This window comes from Tauraco erythrolophus, chromosome Z (assembly GCF_009769465.1).
Source record: "Tauraco erythrolophus isolate bTauEry1 chromosome Z, bTauEry1.pri, whole genome shotgun sequence".
In the NCBI taxonomy this organism is placed as follows: domain Eukaryota; kingdom Metazoa; phylum Chordata; class Aves; order Musophagiformes; family Musophagidae; genus Tauraco; species Tauraco erythrolophus.
In genome coordinates this window covers 64,892,359-64,919,345 of record NC_141496.1, presented here as the reverse complement: position 1 = coordinate 64,919,345, position 26,987 = coordinate 64,892,359, and positions in this window count along the sequence as shown.

The window sequence follows — 26,987 nt, the reverse complement described above, 5'->3', positions numbered from 1 at the left end:
CGAGGCTCGTCAGATCGGTCAGGCCCAGCACAGCTGCAGTGGAGACAGGACTGAGATCTGAGAGAAACAGCTATGCAGACACCAAGGTCAATGAAGAAGAAGGACAAGGAGGTGTGCCGGCACTGAGATTCCCCTGTAGCCCATGGTGAAATGACAGGTGGCACCCCTGCAGCACATGGAGATTAATGGTGGAGCAGAGATCTGCTCACAGCCCATGGAGGATCCTACGCCAGAGCAGAGATGCCTGTGCCCAAAGGAGTTCATAGAGAACTGTCTCTGTGGGAAAAGACCCCGCCACGCTGCTGGAGACTGATGTGGGAGCAGAGATGTATCTGCAGTCTGTGGGAAGGGACTCCACGCTGGAGCAGGTGGCTGTGCCCTAAGAAACCGTGACTCCATGGGAAAAGCGCACGCTGGAGCAATCTGATGGGTAAGGATCGCATGCTGCATGAAGGGTTCATACTGGAGATGTTCATGGAGGACTCTCTCCGTGCTAAGGGGTCTCATGTTGAAGCAGGTGAAGAGTTGAGGAGTCCTCTCTCTGAGGAGGAAGGAGCAGCGTGTGTGATGGACTGACCACAACCCCCATTTCCCATACCCCTGTGCCCCTGGAGGGGAGGAGGTAGAGTCAAGAAAGAAAGGAGGGTGAGGGGAAGGTGTTTTTAAGATCTAGCTTTGTTTCTCGTTACCCTCTCTGAAGTAACTGATAAGTTGTTTTGTCCCCAGGCTGAGTCTGTTTCGCCCATTTCCACGGTTGGTGGGTGATCTCTCCGTGTTCTTATCTCGACCCTCACCTTTTGCTACATTTTTTCTCCTCTTCATCGCAGTGGGGGTGGGGGCACAGGGGGAAGGTGAAGGCACGGAGTCATCGAGCAGCTTAGCTGCTGGTTGAGCTAAACCAAGACACATCTCTTGGCATCAGCTGCTGACCAGGATATTGGGCCAGGGTCAGATCTTTCATCTAATTTAGGTCAGTTGAACTTATCTTCTTAAGCTTCTCAAAGCTTCTATGAGGAGCAAAGCGCTATCATCCCATGCAACAGGACAAGGGGTTTGGATCTGCCGGAGCCTGTTAGCAAGTTCCAAATGGTTCTCTCTGTTCTATGTCCCACCTGAAGCCGAAGTTGAAATTGTTTTAACTGGTGGATAAGCACAAGTTGCAGTGATAACTCACTACAACTATAGACCTATAGCTACATAAGTATATAACTAGAGTCTAACTATAGATGCTAACTTATTTCCCTGACATGTTAAATGTTCAATTTATTCCTTATGCATCAGCATAGCACAGTATCTTAGAGAAGGCGGTACAGAACATGAAGGAAGTAGAGAAAATAGCTAGAGGAAAGAGGAGTTTATAGGGTTAAATAACTTTGGTAACGCTGATGTCATTCTTTGCAGCATGTTTTCTAGGCCATGTGCAAACCAACCTAATTATAGATCATAATTATAAAGCCTAGCATGCTGGAATAGTAGCACCTGCCAAAATCAATAATGTCAAAAGGTGGACATAATTAAAAACAGTATAATTATAATCCTGCCAAGAATCGGGTCTGGCACGCTGTACTAAACAACTCGGAACAGAGCTGCTCCAATGGGTTCATCAACTAGGCTACGGCCATTTTCTAAGGTTTGTAATTACTGAAATCAAGTAATGCTATTTTCCTCTTATTTGCTCCTTCCTCTAAAGAAAAAAAGTGCTCAATTCCATTTAACTTGAAAGTGCACAGGTTCCATGTCTCGTGAGTAATTTCTGGCTGTAGTCTGACCACAAATGAAACTGTCTTCCCCCTTGCTATGCACTCCATTTTCACTACAAGTTTCAAAGTCTTCCACTTGAATTGTTTCAGCTTGTGCCAGAGACAGTCTTAAAGCAGAAGTGGATGCTGTGAGCAGCTGGGGTCGTCAGCAGTCTCTCCATCTCTTTTATTTTCATTTTCAGGCACACTTTATGCTGCCTTGTGTTAATAGTGATGGATCAATCATAGCATATGTTACCATATCATGAGGGACACTTCTTACAGCTGAAGAAGGAGAATTTCCTGTTCTCCCTCTCAGAGTTTCTGCCTTCCAGAGGTGGGAGGGAAGCACATTCAAGCAGAGCTCATCGGCATGATGACAAATGAAATTCACTTACCAGACAGAAAAATCACAAACCTGCACAGGCCAAATGATGAAATATCTTCTGAAGCCACCCTGCAGAGTTATCAGTAAAATGTACAGTTATTTGCCCTCATCCATAATGCTGCGCTGCACACGCACATTGTGCAATGAATCTAAGGGATCAGACTGCTGCATTAGGGTCCTTATCGGGGATGGTGTGGGGGGGAATGTTTACTTAGTTTTGCTTATTAAAGTTATTCGCTGTTGATATGGCTATCGTGATTTCCAAGTACCCTTCTGTCCACCTCCCCTTGCCTGGTTCCAGCAGAGCCATCCCAGGCAGCCCTCTCCAACTTCTTGGTCTCAGGAGCCTTACACATGCAGAACAAAGCTGCTGGGACTAACCAAAATATTTGCAAGAAGGATGATACAGCTTGTGGCTCCAACTGTTAGGCTTGCGTACCAAGCACGATTCCAGGTTACATGGCTATGAACTCTTCTTTGGGACTGTGATGTAATGTTACCCATTGAGGCAGAGAAGCAGGCAGGCAGGACCTTGCAACAGCTTCCTCAGAAACCTCTTCCCAGCCTCTGGCTCCAAGGCTGGTCCTGCAGATCTGAATAATACCAATGGCAGCCGGTCTCCATAAGGTGGAGATGGCTGCTTCTGTAGAAGTTGTTAATCAATGTCTTTAAACATCATCAGCATGGCAGGGGGAAGGAGGAGCGGGAAGGTGAAATTTACAGTCAGAGCTTAGTGCAGTGTTAGTGTCCAACTCTTTGTCCCTCAGCCTGCAGACCTTGGAAGGATTTCATTCTGTACCAGCCCAAAGGAACACAGTTCCTTTGGCAATAGCCAAAGAGGTGTGAAATACAGTATTTCACTCAGAACCACCCCACACAATTAGACTTGTCTGTAAAATTCACTCTGTGCAAGGGAACTCGCATACAGGTGTGTGACAGGGATATCGCTTCCCCATAACTTTTAAATATAGTCTGTCATAATGATACTCTCTCTTCAGCAGAGAGCTGTCAACAGCTCCAACATTTGTCCCCCATTAATCGTCACTGTGACCTATCTTTTTACTCATTTCTTTAGAGAGGAAACAGGGCTCTAAACAAAAGCACTCAAAACTCTTCATCAGTGCTTCCTGAGTTTCCAAACTTAGTAATTAGTGGTTGTATCAGCCTCAAATCAGTCTGATGACCAAAGGCAGAAAAGACTTGCCCTTCCTATCTCTGAGCTTCTTCCTTTGTCTCTTGTTGAGGCTGAAATGCAGACAAGCTCCATAGACAATGTGGAAATCCCATCCATTGTACTGCGAATTCCATACAAGAACATAGAACAGAAGATAAACATTGTTCCTAGCCAGAGAAAAACATTTTATCTGTAAGTCTACAAACAGTACAATGTAGTTCAGTCTTGTGTAACTTTTTGCAAAAACCAGGTATTTCCCTTCATTTTCTAGAGCATGGCAGTACATTAAAAATCATCAAACTGAACTCAATTTTTCCAAGGCATATAAAAGTAATAAATCACAGAGAAATAAGAAAAAAAAAAGTAGTGGTACTATTGCCTGTACAAAATCAGCTGCATGAGTTCCCTGGTCTCGATGGGCTAAAAAGTTTAATTAAAAAAGAACACATTTATCAGAATGCTTGCAGAAAACTCATTTTAGCATGAATTTCAAGGTAGAATCTGGTTCTCCTGGGGCAGCTGTAATTCGCTTTTTTGACCTGACTTCCAGAAGCAGACTAAGCAAAGCAAAGGCATAAAGGAGTTACACTAAAGAAGATAGCTGAGAAACGTGCAGTGACATTCTCTGCATTAATAAAGCAACAAGATAAGGACCTGCACTCTCAAAAAAAAAAAAAAAGAAAAAAAAGTAAATAACAAGTTTGCAGGAAAACAAATTAAATCTGGATTAATAAACTTTATTCTGCATTGAACTAACAGATATTTTAGTATATTCCATAGCATTACACAGAACAGACATTTTCTGGATATTTATAAGCGTGGGAGGCTTTTTTATTAACCACCCAAATTACATTACTGCAGTTTGACTTTAAAGCCGCGGTCTGCAAAATTAAGTAATTGAATTTAAGCGAGGAATAAAATCGTCGATCGATGCCGAAGCAGTTTCACTAATGCGTCCTGGCCGATCTTGCCCGCCGGGTAAACCCTCTTAGTGCCAACCAAAGGTCACCGCCGGCAGCACGGCGCTGCCCTCCCGGGGAAGAATTAACGGCTCACAGCGCCAGCGGCGTCCCGGCGGGAAGCGGAGCGGCGGGCGGCGGCGGCTCCGGCTCGCGCCGTCAGGACAGCGCGCGAGCGCCACCGGGCGGCGCGAGAGGCCGGCGGCGCCGCCCGCCCCGCCCGCCCCGCCCGCCCCGCCCCGCTTCCCGCCGGCGCGGCAGCAGCCGGCCCCAGCTGGGCGTTTTGGTTTTTCCCTTTCTAAAGGCGCTCGCTTCCACCTTCTCGGTGGGAGGCGGCAGGTTTGGGGTTTTCAAAGAAAGCGCCGCGATTTTGTCAAAGGCGAATTTTGTGGTGACCCGGGGCGGTTGCGTGGGGGGTGGGGAGGGGGAGGGGCATAACGCAGGTGGAGAATGCGTCGGCTTGGGAGAAAATAGATTCCTGGAATCATAGAATGGTTAGGGTTGGAAGGGTCCTCAAAGATCATCTAGTTCCAACCCCCCTGCCACGGGCAGGGACACTCTCCACTACACCAGGTTGCCCAAAGCCCCATCCAGCCTGGCCTTGAACACGTCCAGGGATGGGGCATCTACAAGTAGTCTTGTTCCAGCTCTGAGGGGAAAGTCCGAGGCTGCAGGATTTCCCCGGAACGGGATAAGGTAACTCCTGTCCGACGACGTTGGCAGGATCAGAAGTCTTAAATGCGTTGTGCACTGGAAATGTGTCATCCGACGTAGGTTGTATGGGAGTGGAAGGTGAAGCGTGAGTCGCTGCACTACCACTATACATGTATAATTAATTAAATAATTAAATTTATTAAATAAATAAATTGATTAATTAAATAAATTAATTTAAATTATTAAATGCGCTACTTTCCCGAGAGGAGGTGTGAGGATTCTTACAAGAACCATAGGGGATAGGCATGTAGCAAGAGAGACTGAAGATTTTGAAATAACTAAAAGCTGAATGATTAACTTTCTCTTTTAGATCGCCTTTTTGCTTAACAAAAGGTGTTTTATTTAATAAAATAGTGATCCAAAAGAGAAGGATGGTTTCTTGAAGGCTCAGTATATTACTCAGAAATACTTATATCGTTTGTTTTGTCTAAATTTAAAAACCAGCTATAGGCTGCCAAAATAAATACATGTTTACTACTACAGCTCAGCTAGGAAATTCTCAGTGGCAGTTAATATTGGCAAGTCAGGGAATGCAGAAGAAACAGTAACACTGAAACTGTTTGGGTGGTGCGATACCAGTTTCAGCTGCCTTACTAAAAGAACTCTAACACAAATTTTTTGTTCAAATAACCCATGACAGTACTACAGAAGATTTGAATGAATGAAATGGCCTCGAAACTAAGATCAGAAAAGGTGTTCATGCCAATGATACATCAGAATCATTAGGACTGATTTACCGGTCTACATCTACACACTCAGAGAGCAAAATGCACAGGGACATGGGAGAAATCTGTCAGCAACGCCTGTGCACATACAAATCTCTTGGATTACTTCTGTTAGACACTCTGATTGAGGTACCTTAAGTCTTTGCAGCCACAGCTTGAAGAACACAGTCTGCGTGGAATGAAGAAGATGCAAATCTCTGCTGACAAAGGAGGAGTTTTACTCAGTCTTCCATCAGCCTGCGCCTGCCTGCTGGCCAGGCCCTGGAGCTCTCTGCATGGTGACGTTGGCTGCTGATGGCACCAAGCTGCTGGGCAACTGCACAGACACTCAAGGCAAAGGCCTGATTTCTTCTGAGAATCTAAAGTACCCACGTGTCAGCTGGCTTATCAAAGCACAGCATTGCCTAGAGCATAGCTGTCTAAAAGACAAGGCAAAGGGAGGAAAGGAAAAAAGGACAATTCCTTCTACAATTTAGCAAACGTTGGTTACCTCAAAAAAGTGCTGCTGTAAGTGGCCTCGGAGTCACTAAGAAATGCAGCAGGTGACTCCATAGTTCAAAAGCTGTGCTGTGGCCAACATACTGGTGCCTTCCCTCCAGCAGGCATGTATTGGCTGTTTACTATCGAGCTACAGGGAGGGATCAAACAGGCAGTGGACAGAGATGACCATGGAGATGACTGTTTGGTGTTTGATCAGTTTGGGAAATACTAAGGCTCATCTCAGTGACGCACAAAAGGAGAAGCTGTGAAATAAACATGCCCTGGGGCTGAAGCAGAATCTCCTGGCTCTCTCTCTCAGAGAGGATCAGTGTTCGATGCCTTGCAGATTGTGCAGTGCCGTGTTGCATCACACACGTGGTGGCACTGGACAGCACCACCAGATCACTGTGCAAAACATGAGACACACCTTTAATTTTATAAGTGTCTGTTCCTCATGAGCATTCCTGATAGTTCTGATTTTTTTGCAAAGATGAAAAGGCTTTCCAGAAGATCTGAGGCCTTCAAAGAAAAACCTAGGATGTTCATATGCCATCTCTGTGTTGTAGCTTCTGAAACAGGAAAAGCCTTTTAAAGGCACTGCAGGAAGGAATCTTTGCAATTATCTCTGCTCTGGGAGAGGTTCTGAAGGGCAAGAAGTGGAAGAAACAGTGATTCTTTCTTTCTACCATTATATGCCTTTTGCTAAAGCTTCAACAGAAGTGACATCCCCAGAGCATTCTGGTTCAGAGTTCATGTAGTGATGCATAAAGGTAACTCGCAGCCTTGGTGATTAGGACATCTTTTCCATCCCACTGTCCCATCACATTATCTGCCTGTTTGTGAACTTATCTTTATGGGGGCTGCACAGCAGACTTGACTTCTCACTGCTTTCAAACTGTGGCACTTCCCGGTTTAATTGAACCACTGCACTTCTTCAACCAGTGATTTGTAAGAAAAGCTGGGATGTGGACTAGACGTGTCCTAGGCAAGAATCAGTTCAGGAACGCAGCTTGCACTACTGTAATGGGCTAAAGTCCTAGGTCTGAAAGTAAGGGTGCTTGAACCAGGAGAAAGTCCGATATTCTCATTTTGAAGTTTGTTCATGTCCCGAGGAAAGTTCCAGTAACGGTTTTGAGAGCACCACAACCAGTCCCAAATCTGCCGTTTATTCTTCCTGACTCAATCTGCTTAACGCCCACCAAGCTACAGTATGCTTCAAATGTTGCCAGCTAGCTCCCTCAGACAGATGGGACAATCTCTGCCCCTTACAAAGCTTATGTATTACTGGATTAGCCTCCTGAATTTTACACCCTTCTACTACTTTGTCATCACTTCAAATATTCCTCTGGAAATTTATATAAAATTCACAGCTGTGAAATACCTAGAAACTGCTGCTGGCTTCCCATAGCTGAGTGCGTTGCAGACATCTAAATCAAATGTTTCCTAGAGCCAACAGTTATTTTACTTCAGATATTACCTCTGAAATCTCACAGAATGTTGCAGTCTTCCAATGTCTCTTTAAGGCAGGCAATGGTCAGCTGCAGGCTTGAAAAACAAGTATTTGAATGTGATGGGACACCGTGATTATTTGATCACTTGCATGTGTTGCTTCTTAGGATACTACAAATATTTGGAGAACATAATCTCTATCTTTCTCCAAATGTAAGATAGGTGGTAATGAAACTGCAGTGAGTGGGTATTAAAAATACCTCCCCGCAGAGATTTTTACAAGCGATTTATGTGACTTTCATGCAGATTACTCTAGTACTGTTTATAACCAGCTCAGCCATCTGAGGTGCCCTTGAAATATTTCATTATGTCAGCATGTAGTATGCTGCATACGCTGCCAGTTCCCTCAGGCACAAAGCAGTTAAAAGACGTCCTTCTGCAAATAGTGCATAATTTTCAGCTTTAGGTTATGTTCCAGAAAGCTCATGAAAGCCTGGAAAGAGATCTACAATGACCCAGAGCTCCAGAAAAACCTGACTTAGACCCACAATCAGTTTCAATTGCGGAGTTGGAAAAGCTCAGCTTCACTTAACCACCTCCAAGCTTACTACCAAGCAGCAGATCCTGAGAGCTCTTCTTGTTCTGTCCTCAGCCTCATTCATTCTGTCCGATACTGTAATCAGTGAGCCAAGTCCATTGAAGTATCTTCATGCCCACAGGTTGCAAAAGAGCACAGCTGGATAAGGGAAGTTTTACAGAATGCTAAGAATAATGCAAGGCTGACCAGGCTGAAGGGAAGACATCAAACATCACACTAAACTGAGCTCAGCTTTTGTTGCACTCCCTGGACTAGAACGTGTTCCACCGAACCCACAATTAGCTCAAGAAAATTGGCCCTTGAGCCCCAGAATGGAAACCAGGAGGAGGTTTACCATAAAAACAGCCATTAGTTGAGTGTTCTATAAATGACAGCCCTCTCTCCTGCCACACAACACAAACAGTCTGCCCCCGACTGTGACCCCACTTTCAGGCTGTCTAAAAAAGCCTGTTGCTTTGAAAAGCCATCGAGTAGCTGCTGCACTGCTGTTAGTGCACTCAAAGCCTATGGGCAGCTCAGCATGTACTTGCTTAGCCAACTATAATCCATTATTCTTGCCCTAGAGAAATAGATTCCATCCCCAGCAAAGATGAACACATGCAGAGAGGAATCTGTGCAAAGCATTTATCAAACCTCAGGATGAGCAGCTATAGAGAAGTTCCAGAAAGTATTGGTTTTCCTGCAGAGGTGAGCAACAGCACAGCACAGAGAGTTAAGCCAGCACAGTATATGATGCTGGTGCACCTATATCACCCTACTTCACCACATATCCTCCTGGCAAGGAACTTGCCACCACACCAGGAGCATTCAAGCTTTCCTTTTTCACAAGAATTAAAGCACTGTCTTTTTTTTTCTATTTTGAGGAACATTCCTCCTGCTGTAGACCTGCAAGGTACAGAGCTGAGGAACACAGAAACCCTGACCTCAGATACTTACAAATGCAGAGGAAGGTGTCAGAAAGCTAAGGGAGTCTGAGGCCTGCATCATTGGGGTTCAGTGATATGAACAGATATCCAAAGTAATTTGATAGAAAAGCCGTGTGGTATAAACACAGACAAAAGGCCACTCAGCTCACTCAAGCCCTCAAATCTGCTTGAGCCATTCAGCTCAGATTGTGCCAGTCATGGTCCTCTGGTGAGGACCAGTCTGCGATCTCTTCATTGGACTGTATTGTCTGAGATCTCTTCATAGGACTGACACCTGGCAGCAAGCCAACATGCTTCGATCCGTCTTGGTTGATATGCAAGATTTGGTTTTAGCTCCTCAGGAATCTGTAGATTAAACTTATTTACACCTATAACAGACTAGTCAGTGTTAAAGATTCATTCCCCTAAATGATTGCTGAAGTTAAAAGTTTTCCAGATAGCTATGTAGCAAGGCAAACAATGCTAATTTGCCCAAAGACATTGAAAAACTTTTTTCTTTTTTTCCTTTTTTTCTGGAAAGAGAGTCATGAGATGAATCAGAAAGCTCTTACAATGTGTCTCCATCGGTGTTTCCCCCCATCTCACTGACAGGACATGTTTTTGTAGCTGAGCTTTACTAGAAAATTGAACACATGCAGTAAGTATCACTTTCACTGCCAGCACTGTGAACTCTTCCAGTACCAGAGCTGTCTGCATCCCTACTGCAACTTAGGTATCACTGTCTGCAAAGACGAAACACTGATGGCCAGAGCTAGAAGAATGTAGGTGATATTTTACCGGCAGGGGCTGAGGGCAGGATGGGTAGTCAATGTAAAGTTCTTATGATCTGAATGAAAACCTGACAGGGAAGGCAGTCTGGAAAATGTTCTCTTCCAGTCAGCCTGGATGTCTGAGGTGAGCTTCACTTTACTCACCGTGGGAATACCTCTTTAGGGAAGAAATAAGTGGACAAACAGCCAGGAGGAACAGCATATATGATTTTATTCATGAGAGTTTAGCACAGCTCCAGTAAACTGGGGCAGATATTACAGCAGAAGCAACATTAAAGGTTGTAAAAAGCATCAAGAAAGTTCACATGTAGGTAACTCTGGATTAAAACTGCTAAAACAGAGCTCAGATCCAGGCACCTTGGCCAAACCACTGCTTTCTTTTCGTGTGACACAGCCAGTAAAAGGACCTATTTTCCTCATCTCCCTCTCTCTACTATGTTGTCTTTTCTGTGTGAATGTAATAGCATATTGGAAACTGTTCAATACAATATTGCTCTGGAGAGACTTGTGAACTCTAAATCCAAGAATCCTAGGTGTCAACCACCCATACTCCCCTGCTCTCCTAGAGCTGTTGCCTTGAGCCCTGTAAATACTACTTTATATGCAGTAGCATCCCCAAAACCCCCAAAACTTTCCTATGTTTTTAAATCTCTGATTTATTACACATGAAACATTAAAGTTGAACTAGGTAAAGGATCTGAAATAGAGATTTAGAATATGAAGTCAACAGCCATTTGGCCCTCAAACTCAACTGATCAACAATGGCCCTGCCCTCAGCATGACAGGCAAGCTAAACTCCTGTGAGACACCAATAACTCTCCTTAAAAACATTATCTGAAGAGTTCTTCAGTCAGAAACATGTAAAAGTATTGCTCCAGACAGTAGGTCTGGGCATCTGTTCTAAAGAACAAGACTTCATGTCCCTCACAAGACACCTTCTCACCCAATAGTGGAGCCAGTATTACCCATTCACATCTGCAGTGGCAGCCTGGGCCCCATCCTCCTCACTCCGTTGTATCAGCACCATTCTGCTACGCTGGACCTAAGAGCTTTGCGCCAGTGTGTGACACCCATGTAACAAAGCATGACAGGGACTGTGTTTATGTCTTCCAGTGTGTACTTGGGATGACTCTGGTTACAACACGTATGAAATGCCACTCTGAGGACAGTTTCTTTGCACAGTGAAATGACAAGTCTTTTGAAAACTGCCCCGGATGAGCCAAGGGACAGCCCATAACTTGACAGTGGGCCAGGTAACAGGCCACTGTATGGCACACGCCATCAAGCTCTTAAACCTTTGAAAGAAATAAGGCTTTTCAAGTCTCTTCACTTTCTGAAAATTTCCTTAAGACTGAAGTAAAGTGGAGCTCTGTAGCTGATCAAAGCAGTCCTGTCCACATTGAGCATAGGCAGGTCGCCAAGCATGGGAGAAAAGACCCCAGGTGAGGGTGAGGATGGGAGAAACACGAAGTGAGTGCTTTCTGAAGAAGGGTTATCTCCAAAAATATACTTGGGCATCTTTAGCTCACAAGCAGTTTGAATTTAGTTTATAGAGGAACCAGAAAAGCCATTAATGCCCTAAACTTGAGTGCCATAGAAGCGTACCACAGCATTCCTCCAGAAAAACTGAGGTAAACTGCCAGGTAAACTGAGGTGCCAGGTAAACTTAGAAACACCACCTCTCATCCCTACATCAGACAGTTTACATCAGCTGTGAGCTTCTTTAAGCAGTTGTGTTCCAGTTCCCAATATCCCTATGCAGCCTTGCGATTATCAAGACATTATTCACAGCTTTCTCTCCAAGGTTTTTCTTGCACGAAGGATTGCATTTAGGTGACAGCAAATAGATTTCTTTGAAGTGCTCCAGGACCTCAAAAGCAGGTGGGTGCTCTGCTGAAGTATTTCGAAGAAAGTATTTAACATACACATGCCCAGGAGCGTTTTAAAAGTAACTCACTTCCCCTTCCCTACAAAGTAAGTAGGGGCTTTAAACAGCGTTTATTCCAAATGCTGTGGAAATTTCATAATCTAGTTTCAAAATTTAAAAAAAAAAAAGGAAAAAATAGAAAATAGCTACTTGATTTAAGAATTGGTGATAAAAACAATACTAAGGCTGAAGGAATATGGTGATGCTTGACCCTTGAGATAAAATACACATCCCCATAGGGCCAGCAGCATGTTTGTGAAGCAGCACCTGCCTGCCCAGCCCTCACTTCTCTGCATATTTTATAAGCTTCAGGGTCACAGGTGCAAAGCAAGGCAATAGCTTATTCAAAATGGCAGCAGACAGCAGGAATACAGGCGGTGGTGTGTTCCCAGCACCTTGATGAATGGTCACAGTAAGATAATTGGGCCAATTGATGAAGGAAATGGGCTCCATCCTTGGCTCTGGCACTTTTTCTCTGTGGTTACCTAGTTGATTCTCCTCAGTGCCACGTTATGACACAAGATAAGGTCAATACAGGGTAGAGAAGAGGACTACCTTGAGCCCTCCTCAATTTGACCAGTATACCAGTTTCCTAAGAAAGACAAGACCCTTGTACCTGACCCGCCTGCCCTGCTGGGCAGCCTGCTAAGTCAGAGGGTGTTTGCCCAACCTGTTCAGGGTCAAATCCCTTATATCCTCTGTATCAATTATGAAGTTTCCAGAAACTTGTATTTGTATATATATAATGAGTTTTATTACAGATGCTCGTGACAGGATACAGATTCGGAGACAGCCGGTGATAGGGACTGACTGCGAAAACACAACTTATCAATAATAATTCTAAATAGATAGCAAGATGTTAGTAACTAAGTGCACATAACGCACAGCTCTTACCCAATAGGTGTCCCTATGGGGGGGAGAAGAGAGGTCCAGCCTGTCAACTGGACCCAAACGTTCTGATGGAAGTCTTTCCCCAACACCCCCTTCTCTTAAGCCATTTTTATGCTTTCAGGTGGAGCTTGAAGGACTCTAGTCATGCATATCTTTGTCAGGATTGGTGTAAATTTTCATCACTTCGATTTAAAGGTGTAGACAAGAAGAAATTCAGGGCGCCTGCTCAGTGAGGGTAGCTTTTGGGATGGAGGTGTGTTCTTGTAATATAATGATGTTATAATGAGCAAAGTTCACCCCAAAGGCCAGCCATTTGGCAACTTGTTAAATATCAACATGCCCAAATGGCCTAGGTGAATGCTTGGCTAGGTACTCTATCCATCACCATTGTTGAGTCCAGGGCTGCGATCTGTCTTCCTTGACAGCTGTGCGGTTCCCTTTGCCAGCCATTCTTTTATTCCTGAGAACAGGGAAGAGCTGTGATACCTTCGTACGACTTTGCTCCCCATTTCAAGGACGTTGCATGTTCTGTTCAGCCAGGGCAGGCCTTGGCCATACCAATCATATTGTGTTCCTGGGAACAGTAGCCGCGCCTTGCCTCAGAGCTACCTTTAATATTACAGCTTTTGAGCAGAACTTTGCGAAGCAGTGTTTCTCCATTTCCCCAGTTTCGGTTATTTTCCCACACCCAGACAAAAGCCAGACAAGTGCTTTGTTCATAAAACAGAAAAGCTGTGTGACAGATGGTTAATCTCATGCTGGCAGCCATCAACTCTGCAGAATCACCACAAAGTCTGACTGCCATGTATGCTGTTGAGCTGAGAATGTGCTTCGTCATCGTTATCATCATCCATGCAAGGATGACTTGCAGCAGTGACCATCCTGTCCAGTCTTTCCAACATGAGAAGTGGGTAAGGCCTGCAACCAGCTCTCCTCTACTGCCTTTCCTGCTATTCTGCACATCCATAGCAGCAAAACTGAATCACTTCTGCACCAGGAGGACTTTTTTTCACTCCTGTTAATTCTGAACAGAGGCAAGTACACCCTTAGAGGATATTTATTTGGTCTTCATGTCCAGTTGTAGGGATGCTTCAAGGTAAGGGAACTCATTAACAGCCAAGATATTTGCATTGCTACTCCTTAAGAATAAACAGGCTGGAGGATGGCAGCAGGGGCAAAGGAGTAGGAATGCAGAATTTGTTTTGTAGGGTAGTTAAACATTTTAATTTGGCATTTGACACCATCATTTGAGCATTTTGGTCATATCACAGCTGTCTCAGGAAGCTTTGAGCAAGATGGCATTCTCTAAGCTAGGGCTAGTGGGACAAACAAGCAGTCTGTGGGGCCAGGAGATCCTGTGCAACTTTGTCATGCTTGCACATCACCTGTGAGACTTGCTGTTACAGCCCATCTCATACTACACCAGCATTCTGCTGCATCAGGAAGACACCTCTCATGCCAGATCCACATAGTCCAAGACTGGCATGACCCTGACACTGCCACACGGGTTGGACCTCATGCCTCAGTCTTTTAATGTCACTTCACCTAACACATAGTTGTTAGATTATGTGGTCACAGCTTTAGCACATCTGCACATTCACAAAGGAGCACAGAAAGGCATCAGTGGGGGCAAACAGCACCCTGATGGGCTCCCAGGCCCACCACAGGAGCCATCAGCTCACAAAAGGCCCATGTCCACAAGCCCAGAGAAGTACAGAGGCACAATGGCAGGCAAATTAAGGACTCCTGGAGAGCCTTGTCTGGTCCCTCCCAAGGCTGTCCCAGGAGAACCATCAGCCCAATGTCCAGGCGTGATACCCACCATGACAAGTGATAGGGAGCAGCCTTCCAGATCAAATATCTGAGGGGGCTTTCTGCCTAGGGGTATAGGACATATTATGGGATGCAGGGGAAAAGCAGTTCTGGATTGCACAGGACTTATTATGGGATGTTTAGAGAAGGAACCAAAAGTAGGAAAAGGGAGAATCTTAGGTGATTTGGGGACAAAAATATGGGAGAAAAAAGAGGAGTACGAAGATTAAAAGGGCCAGTTTTGTGTTAACTATTTGGCTGGTCAGGACACGCATCTAATCATGGCCTGTGCCTGATCAGCACCTGTCTTATCTTCACAGTGAATTCCTTTCTAACTCCTTCCTGGGTGAGGGGTGAAGGAAGAGAACTGAGCATGTGAAGTAATTTACATGCAAAGAGAGAGAAAATTAACCAATTGTTTAAGAGAATAATAAGGAACATGTAAACACGTTACGAACATGCATGGTTGCAGTGTGTAACTAAGTTTCTGTCCAGGGGCCAGGTGTCCATGTCAGGAGGAGACATCCCCCGCGCACCCGGCGCTGCAATAAAGCAATGCCACTTTCTAACACTGCAAACTGTGCTAAGGAGTTTCTGTCCGGATTTTCAACGACAAAGCCAAATAGGACAGTGACCAGGTGAAGTGGCCTGGGAACAAGAGGTTGAGTGGGTATGCAAGCGCCAGTTCTGGGTGAGACAATGCCTGTGTGTCTTTAGGAGTGAGAGCACCGGGGGTCATCTATGGGACCAGGGGAGTCCTGGCCAGGTGTGTGTGTGATGGTCTGTACCAGCAACTGGAGTAGAGCTGTGGCCTCAAAGGCATGAATGTCCAAGTGACAGCAACTGGAGAGACTGGAATCCAGGGGCCAGCTATGGGGTAGTCTTAGGGTCTGAGTCCAGCTCCTGCAGGGATCCACCCTGTACCAATGAAATTTTTCCTATGAATGACCCCATGTGAAGTTTAAAGGCCCCAGCACACAGGACATACATAAGCACAGGCAGTCTGCACGTTTTGTTAGCGGTGCCAGTTTTGAGCTTCTGTTTGAGCTTTAGCGTATAGATAGTAAGCCTATATTTCTCAAAACATTGCTCATCTCTAAAGACCAATACCATCAATCTGTTCTTTGATTAGCAAAATAAACTAAAATCTGTGATTTCATCCACTTTCTGCTCTGTCAAGCATATACATCTCACTTGGTGCTGTCAGAGTACAACCTCTTCCACTCGGAACCGAGCTCTGGGAATTGAGCACAGCTTTGTATGCTGGACTGTGCTGCTCAATTTAGGGGCAGATGAAGAAAGATGAGGATAAACAGTGACTAACTCCAATAGCAGGACTGCATGAGGAAGTTAAGTGCAGCTAAAGAGAGCTTTTCTCCAGTATTGAGAGACAAAGCTGACAGTATTTAACAAGCTTCACTGAGCCTGAAATCAGGCTGTGCTACGTAGAAGCAGCACTGAAAACAAACTCCCTTTTGTGAGCAGAGCACAGTTCAGCATCTGGTTCTTTTGCTACATAGCATGGATATTTTTTGCTGTTCTAAAGCAAGCTGCAAATGGATCACCAGCTGGCAAGGAACACAGTTTTGGAATAGAAACCCTTTGCACAGTAAGGCAAAAAACAGATGCATGAGCCTCAAGGAAAGCCAATAGCTCATATAGCTCAGCTTTCATGCCTGTTAAACAAGAAGCTGGGCTTAAGCAAGGTGGAGGACAAAACCAAGATACTTCCTGAATTACAATTCTTATGGTAAAAAAGATGTATTAGCACACAACCCAGTGTGCATTTGACAAAATTGACTGTCACTGGTGTGCATCAAATTATCTGCAACCACTGCCTTCTCTATCTACTTCTCTGCAGATGTCTAGACTTCATAGTTACAGGGGAATTTGTAACTGCTTCTGTGCTGCAATTGAGAGTATGGATCCACCATGCCTTGGCCCAACTGCTTGTTCCCAGGGTGGCTTTTTTTTGTCAGCTGAGCAGTCCAACGGTGTCCTGTTAGCATTAATAAGACCTGAATGAACCAGGCAAAAAAAAATTGGAAAGGAGCTGCCATTGTGTGATACAAGATTTCCTAAAGCAAAACAGAAGGAGATAAGGGAAAGCTGACCAAAGTGGTGTTTGATAAAGAAAAATTGCAGCTAAGGCAGGAAAATCCAGTTCTAAAATAAGCAGAGCTGCTTCTCGAGTCCAAGACCAAGAAGACTTGAAAAAGTGGAAGGAGCAAGGAGCCGGTTGTGGTATAAATCTACCTTTGAATGCAGCAGCTGAACCTGCTTTCATGTTGAAATCTGACAGCCCTGTGCTCCCAAGACTCCCATGAGCCCCTGCCAGCAGATGGGTGGGATATAGCCGACAGTGGCTCTTGATCGGTGTGAAGTTTGGAATAGTTGCATACATCTCTGATAAAACTGACCTGTTAGAAGGCAAATGAATAGATGGACCATAGTCAGGACTCCGTTACTGACTGCACCCTAGCTGTCACTTTGACAGGACCATTCCCTGAAAGATACAGATTCTCTGCTCTGATGCAGTCTGGCCAGTGGCCATCCATCAAGCTATGTGTTGTCCCTGTCTTTGGATGCCTTTCTTGTTAATTCCAGGGCTTGCTTCTCCCGCTGATAGTTTCATCCCTGCAGAGGTGCTCAAACAACCCTGGTACACCCCAGGACAGAGGTTCTTCCCACCAGCTGCAACTTTCCACCTCAAAGTTTCTAACCAAGGATCTGACTCCCCCACAACTATGACTTAATACTGGACTTCTTGCAATAGCAACCAGGACATCTGCAGTGATGCATGCTCAGCATCCAGAACACTCAAGGGAAAATTAAGAGGTATTCAAGACAAAATCCAAAGCATCCAATGAACTCCTCATGTACTGCAACAGGCATTTCTCTACTAGTCCCTTTTCCATTGTGTCCTTTTCCAGTTAGCTAATTACTTTATACCATACCACACATAGACTTCTCAGTCATCTCAAGTACCCCCTGTGAACCCTGCACTCTGTACGTTATCCGAGCACAGCCTTCAATGTTTCCCAGTCAGCTAACCCTTCCTGATGGCCTTTAGGATCTCCTGCAGAATTCCGTTTTTTCTTTGACAGATAAGAGCCTTAAAATTAAGTCTATTATCAGTTATGTAATCGTGGCTCTCCTTTCAGATCCATAGCCACAATAATGACATGTTGTATTTTCCAGGCACTTAGCATGTTAGTCTACACACAGCTCCTCTTTCCATGAATTGTAGATAATAATTCATTAGTAATAAAAACAGCCTCTGCTCCTAGAGAAACGAATCCTCCTGGGGGCTACCACAAGTCAAATGATTGGGAAAAGCCAACACGGATTCATCAAGGGCAAATCATGCTTGACAAACCTCATCACTTTCTATGACAAAGTAACGTGCTTGGTTGATGTGGAGCAAGTGGTAGACATTGTCTACCTGGGTTTCTCCAAGGCTTTCAATATAGTTTCCTACAGCTTCTTCCTGCACACGAAGGCCTTGAAGGTGAGAGCTCAGTGACAGGGAAGACCCTGCAGAAGCAGAAAGTGGGTCATGCTCTTCTGTCTCCCTGGCTGCAGCTTGGGCCCAGGAAACTGCCAAGGAGATGAACTGAAGCTCAGCAGGTGCCTCAGCTGGCACCAGGAGATGGAGAGGTAGATGGTACCAGCACAGAAAGAGGTTTCTCTACAGTTGTAGTTAATTTTTGATGCTTAGAGCCTGAAGAAGCAGCTGCCTGAGGAGAAGAGCACATTGCTGTCATAATCCCACAACAAGGGACAGAGACTCAGGTCCCAAGACCCTCAACCCAAATTGGCTGCTTGTAAGAGTTTCTCTTGTACTGTGACATTCGAGAAGCCTGAAAAAGACAGACAGATTAATTCACTTGGCAGTAAATTGGTTTGCTAAAACAGCTCCATCACAAGAGTCTCACCTCTAACAAACATGCATGTGCTGAGACTGCAACATCAGACCATAAATCCAGGTAAGTGACCACGAAAAGATGAAGAAAGTTGATGAGGCCTCCTCATATCCAGCAATAAGAGCTCCCCCACCACAAAGACAAAGCCAGTTGACCCACAAAAGCCAAGGAAAGAAGAGGACAAGGCCCAAGGCAAGTTGAAAGCACGGTTTGCTAAGGAAGAACCCCAGAGATCAGACCCATGACACTGAGATGCCAGTGAACTATGGAAAAATGCTGAGGAAGGGAGCCATCTAGTATCTCAGAACTGTGAACTTTTGCAGGGCAACATGAAATACCACAGTCACCTGTCACAGAGCCCAGACTCCCCTGCTAGCAACTCTTTTCATGTGTTTAGCCTCCAGTCATTCTGACAAAAACTAGTTTCGTTTCTGTAGACTTTGTGAACCAGAGTAGAACAATGTATACCTTGTCTGAACACGACAATCCTCTAATCTCGAAAGCTCTTGAAGAGAGCAATGGTGAAGCAGTCCCTGTCATGTCAAAATGCACAGACTTGGGACTGCTTGTTTTCTAGGAAGAGGAAAAAGAAGAGTGTTTCTCTAGAATGACAATCCAGTTGTCTCTCAAGTCAGGACACACAAGATCTGTTGAGGTGCCAATGGTAGAGGGTCCAGAAACGACTACTCAGGATCTTGGTTTCAAACCAGCATGTCATCATTTTCAAGCGATGCCCACTGCTGCAATAAAATCCAGAGACAGCCTCAAAGCTGAGCAGAGGAAACAGTTGAAATCATCAGGTCTCAAATGTTGCAAATGACTGTAAGGCTGAAATGAAGCAGAGAAAGGAATCTTTTCCAGAGGATGTGAAACAGGACCAGAGGATATATTCTACCTGACATCCAGGTTCACGACTATACTATCAGTCTCCTTCCAGGCACTCTCAGAAATCAGCAAAACACATTTAAAACAATAATCTAAGTAATGCTGTCACAATCCACTGCAGCTGGTTACAAAGATATTGCTTAAGTGGGAAAACAAAATTATTTAGAGAATATATTGTATTATGAAATATACCAAAGCAGAAACTTTGCTCTGTAGCCTGCTGAGAACTAGCAGAACAGCCCAGAAGCAGAGACATTATCTGCTGCATCACCAATCAGCATTTTTCACAACAGCAATGGAGACCTTCATATGGAGCAGCTTTAGAGCATCCAGAATCAAAGGCTTTGTGTTCTCTTGAACGAAGGAATGAAAATTCAGGCAAGGAATAGTGAGTTTGTACCAAAGAAGAAAATAAATAAATAGCCTTCAAGACTTTCATGAAAATGAAGCTTCTCTTCCCTCAGGTATGTGAAGGAACAGTTACATGCCACAGGCAGAGGCAGAAAACAAGAGGCAAGGCTGTAAGGGCAGCTTACCCTCATGGAAACTACCCACTCACTGGTTTTGACTGGAACATTATATCAAGAATCATCCAGATTAATGAACTTGAACAGAACCAGAATTGATTCCAATGACTAACATCCAGTAGCTTCCTTGAGGTGGTTATTTTCAGCCTACAGACTGTGGACATGGACTGCACTGGATACATCAGCTATGAGCTCTGGATGCTGCATGCAACAGAGACTACACGTCATCCGTTCTACTGACTGAGCAAACTCCGCATCATCTCTCCCACCCTGAGAGACCGTCGTGACAGAAGGAGCCCAGAGTTACAGACTAAATAAATTCAACAGACGTTTTGGAGGGATGACCCATAGACTAAGGGACTAATATTTGTGTACATGTGTCAGACTTGAGCATGATGCGGATGATACGGAATGAGTGGATACTGTCCTGGTTTTGACTGGGACAGTTAGGCTTCTTCTTAGCAGCAAGAAGAGCTCTGTGTTTTGGTTTTAGCCTGGGATTTGATCGTGCACTGATGTTTATAGTTGGCACTGAGACCTCAAGGACTTTTCAGCTGCCGTGTTCTTGCCAGTGTGCAGGAGCACAACAGGCTGGGGGGGAGCATGGCCAGGACAAAAGGCCCACAACTCCCCTTGTGATTTGAACTTAGATTTAGGATTGAGGGCTAAATTGGCCAATAGAGTATTCCATATTGTGCAACGTCTGTCCAGGATATAGATGAGAGTTGACTGGAAAAACAAGCTTTTGCTCTTCTAGGGGCTCCCACTCTTAAGACTCTCGGAGTGCTCTCACTTGCTCTCATTCTCTTTTTGGGCCTCTTTTTCTTCCGGGATTGTGGTGTCAGGACTTACTTGTTTCAGGATCATTAGCTGGGGCAGAATAGGGTGTTGGTCACCAGGTGGTGAGCAATTAGACTGTGCATTACTACTTTGTACATATTATTATCATTACACATATATAATAATATATTAGTACTAAGTTGTTCTTATCTCAACCTATGAGTCTCCTTCCTTTTCCCCTTTAACTCTGTTCCCCATCCTCCACGGGCGGGGAGGGTGAGCGAGCAGCTGTGTGGCATTTAGTTGCTGGCCAGGCTAAACCACGACACTGTTGAAGCCAGTTGCTTGGATTTTTGTTCTGTTCTTATCTTCACGTGTATCGTATATGTTTGGATACATCAACGCACATCATTACACACAATATATGAAGCACAGACATGTCTAATTCAAACCCATGAATACAACGTCTCTAAACAGTGACAGTACAAGTTCAAGGATATTGTTAGGGGAAAGACTAGACATTTAGATAGATGCGGTCCTCATCTTACTCTTGGTAGGGGAACCTCTCAAAAGTACTTGTGTAAACTTTCTTCTCCACTCAAGCCAGGCCACTGCTTGAATTTCTCACAGAAAAGCTAATCAAAAGGAAGCTTGGGAAAAAAAAAAAAAAAAATCAAGAAAAGAAGAAAGCTAAATGAGGTCTATGTTAGAAATTAAAGACATGCAGGGACTTTTTACATATAGGTGCATAGAGAGTTGAATTGCATTATTCCTCTATTCATACACTTATTCATATGTGGTATTGGATTAAAACTGAGTTGAGATCTATTTAATACCGAGTGACTACCTACACCAGGGTTTAAACAGCTGAATTAATCTGGTTTAAGTTCACATATTCAATTAACATGGATTATTTTTTCTGACTGCTCCAATCTCAAGGAAACCCCAAGGAAGTTACTGCACAAAGAGACATTCCACTTTTAAGTACCGATTTTTACAGCAGAATATTCAAGCAGTGGAATAAGAAAATATCAGTTACATATAAAATAAGAAATACCACTTATAGCTTTCTCACACTGAATTACCTCTGGGGAAAAAAATGCAGTTGGCTGCTATTAGCTACACGGCAGGTTTACACTTTCAGGGCTGGCAAACACAATTATTAGCACCATATCTTGTTGTGAGGCTTGGGAATTTCAACCAAACTGGAATTGCTTTCACTCTTATTTATTAGATTAGCATCATGTCCAGGTAATGAGGGGAGTTAGTTCAGTTCCATGATGTATTTCTGTTGTTTACGTTTTCCACAATATTTTGCAGTCTAGTTTTAAATGACACATTTCAAACTAACAAAAGTAATAGTAATAAAAGATAAAATGTTAAAAAAGTTTTTTTTTCTGTCGAAATCACAGCCAAAGAACAGTCTGCATTTCTACAAGTATATTTTATATGGGACAATACAGAACATTGACTTACAGAACAGTTTTTGCCACAACCATTTCAAAGGTCACATTCACAACAGATGCTGATGGTGCTTTAATGATTCCTGAAGCGAGGTATACATGTAAGTCACTCCTCTGGCAAACGTGAGAAATTTCTTCATGATACACACGCCAATTAAAAACACCACAACTTATGTATTGCACTAAGTGACTATGTACTTCTGCTTGCACCGGAGAAGAAAGCTTCATCACCTCTTAACTACTCCAGCATTTACAGAGGTCAGAAAATCTGTAATCACGCTCCCATGAAACAGAACGCTTCCATTTGAGCACATCTTCTACAGACTCCTGTAATAGTTGCTGAAAATGGAAGAAGGAAAGAAGCAGGCTGAGCCAGGCCCATCACTGCTTAGTTCACAGATAGAGGGAAACAACCAGTGGTACAAAGTTCAGGGAAGCATTAGAACCACTAATAATGAGAGCATGGAAAATTTACAAAATGTACCACTTGCTCAATTAGCGCTAACATTTATTCACTTTTACGTGACTATACACAGGCAAAGGGACCTTTCTGTGATAACTCTCATGATAATATTTAAATGAAGCCAGTAAGTGGCAAATGCCTAATTTCCTTAGTATAATTATACATTGATACTATCGGTGCAAATAAGAAATATGAGTATGAATAAACCCCTGACTTCAAACCAGCCCATAGCAGCCAACAGTTTCTAAAAAGCCAATAGCAGGAATAAAAGCCCTTCCTGCCCTCTCGGTACGTATACAGCAGTTCACCAGCTATAAATTTGCATCACTGCATGTAGATCCTGCAAGAAATTCTACTACTGTAGCATCTGCTTTGCAGCTCTACTGTATTATATCAACTAGGCATTTCAATTATTTGTATCTAAAAATTCCTCCTTACCTTTGATCTGTTCAGGTATTAAAATAAATCTCAAGGATCTTGAATGAAAATAGCTCTTGAAGTTACAAAGAGGGCAAGCACCAATGTTTGCCAAATACCACAATACACAATTTTTTTTCAAAGGCAAAACATATTCAGTTCGTTAATCAAAGCTTCCTATAAGTAAAAGACCTTTTCTCCTCCCGCTAGCAGCTCACCAAAGTAAAATCAAATCAAATCAGAATGTGTGTGGATATGCTTTTCATTTTGGCATGTGTCTACATGAATGTCTGTGTTCCAGAATGCTGCAGCTGGCCCCTCGCATCACCATCACCAAGCAGGGGTAAGACTGAAAGTAACACAATACAGGACAAGCAAGTACCTTTCTATTCACAGACGCATAAAGAAATCAGGGCAACTGTTTTCCCTCATTTTGTTTCCCAACTGGCAGTTACAGGCCACACATGTGTCAGAGACATACTGTCCTTCTGTGCAGTGGAGTAATACTTTGGGCAATGCTTGTTTTTATTAAAAGGCTGATTATGACAATGCAATGACACACCACCATTGTTTCCGTCACGCTGTTTGTTCAGTGCTATCATATCAGGATGGCTAGCTCCTTAAGTTCTTGGGGAAAAATGGGACAATAACTTTCAGCCTGACAGTATTTCAGTTAGTTTCTCTGCTTTTATTAACAAGCATATAATAGTAATTGGCAAAACACTAGATACAAGCTTCACTATCATAAAATCAAAACATTAAGCAATAATCCCAAAAGGCTTATTCAGACAAAACTAGCCACCAATAGTACAAAAATTACACAGCAACACAAAGCATAAAAATTTGTAAACTTTCAAATGAAGCTAAGCCAAAAATACGGTTTTACTCTGTGACAGTTCCAGAAGCTTTATTATGCCACATGAGGATAAAGGCTTAGTGGTTGCACTGGCTTATTGTCCCTTAACTGTAAAATAATCTTGTTGCAGAAGGAAAGAACAAACTCTCCCTTTGTCTAGGTAAAGTCACTTGAATTCAAGATTCCATTAAACCAACGCTTTGAGTTTCAAATAAAAACAAAAAAAATACTGGACGACCAGTATGCAAAAATCAGTGCTCCTTCCTTCAGCCACACCTAACCATTTACACATGAATGATCCTGCTGGTTTCTGTGGAATCAATCATCCAGGTTATTAGTGAAGTCACCAATATCAGTGTTGGCAGAATTGGACATTTAGTTCCTACCCTACCACAAGGATCTGGACAGGTCATTGTGGTTTCGACAGATTTCCAAGAAGCCCTAAGGATGATCAAACATGGATCAAATAGCAGGCCCAGAGCTTTAATTTGTATGTAAATAAACCATAACACCACATGGAAAGATTCCTGTTGACTTGCCACAAGACGCAAGTTCCTAGAAAGCGTTTGTACTGATCACAAGTTTTGATTAAAGCAGAGATTTAAGCATTGTTCAATGTTCCTTAATGTTGTTCTCTCTACAACTTTTTACTTGAACAACAGCTCTCAAGACCCTAGTTACAGCTAAATATAACTTACGTAGAGACTCTAGTGTATGGGACAATTTTTTGCCCTGTTATCAACTTTAGGCAGATGAACTGAAGGGCAGGTTGCATTCACATTTCCAGTGGAATATCCAAACTGAAGTGATTACCTGAGGAAATACAGAAACTTGATTTTTTTTGTACAGTCAAGCCTTTTGTACAAATGCATTTTAAGTACTTATCAAGGTTCATCTCGCTGATGTACAGATGGGTTGGCTTTTTCCTATTACACTTAGCTCAATGGTAAGATGTGTAATGCTGTAAAATAGGCTAGCTGTATGGTTATATTTATTATCCAGTAGAAAAAAACCCTCAATGAATCTCCTACAACTAAGTTGTTATAAGGACAGTAAGAGCCAGATAAGCTTTCAAAGGCTCATAGCCTATTGGAAAAAAATAGCACCATCATAGTTGTAGTCTGATATTTTTTATGGTTCATATCCCCAGAAGTGATAGTGTTGTGTATACTATTGCACAACAAATAAAAATAAATATACCCAGATTTGATGGTACACAAATATACCAGACATAACAATGGCACAAAACATTTTCAGATAGGCTGCAAGTCTTGTCAATTGCTTCCACAATTCACGTTAAGGTTTCTTGCAAGATGATTTATTTTAAAATATTGCTGACAGATAGTTCTCGTACTTACACAAATTTAAATCCCACACTTCACTCTTAAAATAAAAAAAAAGGAACAAATCCAAAACCAACCCCCCCCAAATAACAGCCTCAAATAAAACCCCGTTTAAACAAGTGAGAAAAGCCATCTACATTCCTTTTAAATATAACGGTAAGTAGATGCTACATTTACAACTTAAACATATGCCTAATAAATGCATGTTTCAAACCTATTGCACAAAAGCATAAGTAATGCTCTTTATCCATACAAAACAGAAACATACAAATAAAAGCTACTCAAACTCCATGTAAAAGGAAGAAGCTTGTAAAAACATCTTACAATTTCATTTTATATGCCCGTAAATAAAGCTGGACCACTGAAACCAAAAATACTTGGATGGTAAAATAAGACAGAAGGCTTAAAATAGAATAAATAATTTTATAAAGTTAAAATTTAAAACCCCAAATCTTATTTAAATTCAATATTATAATATTCTATCTGAATTATCTATTTTTACTGAAACTATATTTAATGAGACTCTGAGCCTGGGTGATGCATCAGTCTCACTGCTACTAAGGATAATGCAACAAGATACTTCTTTACTGCAATTATTTACCAGCGTAAGCAATTGTGAAAACTACTTCACAGTAATGGCATCTTAACGAAAGCCAAAATAAACTAACATGATCTCACTAGGACTAGGAGACATCTATGCTGAGTCCACTATGCCGAGTCCAGCTTTGAACAGTATCAGGGTTATTTTACCCAATATAATCTTGATATAAAATAAACTGTCTCTTAAGCTTCACAGAAGTGAAACAAGGCTCTGACCCAAAGGAGACTTCCCTCTGCCCTCAATTCAATTGCATTGTAGTCTTTCAGTAAGGCTAAAGGAAATAAACATATGGTCCAGACACAGTCACATCCCTCCTGAGGGAAAGAGTTTCTGTAGCAAAGATAGTGACATGTGATTTAGAAAAATAACTGAGTAGTTTTGTATTTTTTTTCCTTTTTACTGGTGAGGTTTTATCAGATCAAAGACATTGCAAAAGCAGTTACACACAATTATGAGCAAAACAACTACCTGTAGGTATTAATACTAGCTTGAATTTATGTATCCATATAGGTATAAACAGAGTTTTCAATATGTTGATAGCACCATAACAATTTCAAGTGATTCTAAAGATGGTTATAAACTCCGAAACATATGTTCTGTACTGTAGATTGTTACAACAAGAGATAGATTTGAAAGGCTTCTGAATTTGCATGTTCATAACTAATTTCTCAGTTGCACAAATACAAAGGAAAGTACTAAAATCCCAATGTACTTTAACAGCACTGCATCTATGTCTAGTTGTACAAAAAGCTTCAATACATGCATTCTGAGGTAGACAGATCTCACATATATGTATTTGTTTTTATGTGTATATATATCCTGATTAAGGTGGTTAATCAGAACACTGTCTGGTGGCTTTAATCTTTTGTCTATATCAGGTACAGCCAGTGTCTATATACTCAGGGTGCACAGAGGGTGGACACTTACAGCCCCGTTCATAGTCTCATTGCCTCACCGGCTAGAACCAGCCCCTTATTTATGCTAGGACAGTAACAACCACATAAGAGCTCCAGAAAGGCCCAGTATGGCAGCTTGTGTACATATCCATACCACCTGTATTCACCGTTTCATTAAAAGATTATAAAAATCGTAGGCCCATGACCTCATTTTTTCTCTTCTGCCAGTTAAAGAAATGTTAAAGACAGGAAAAAAGCTAAAAATACGTATATCTGAG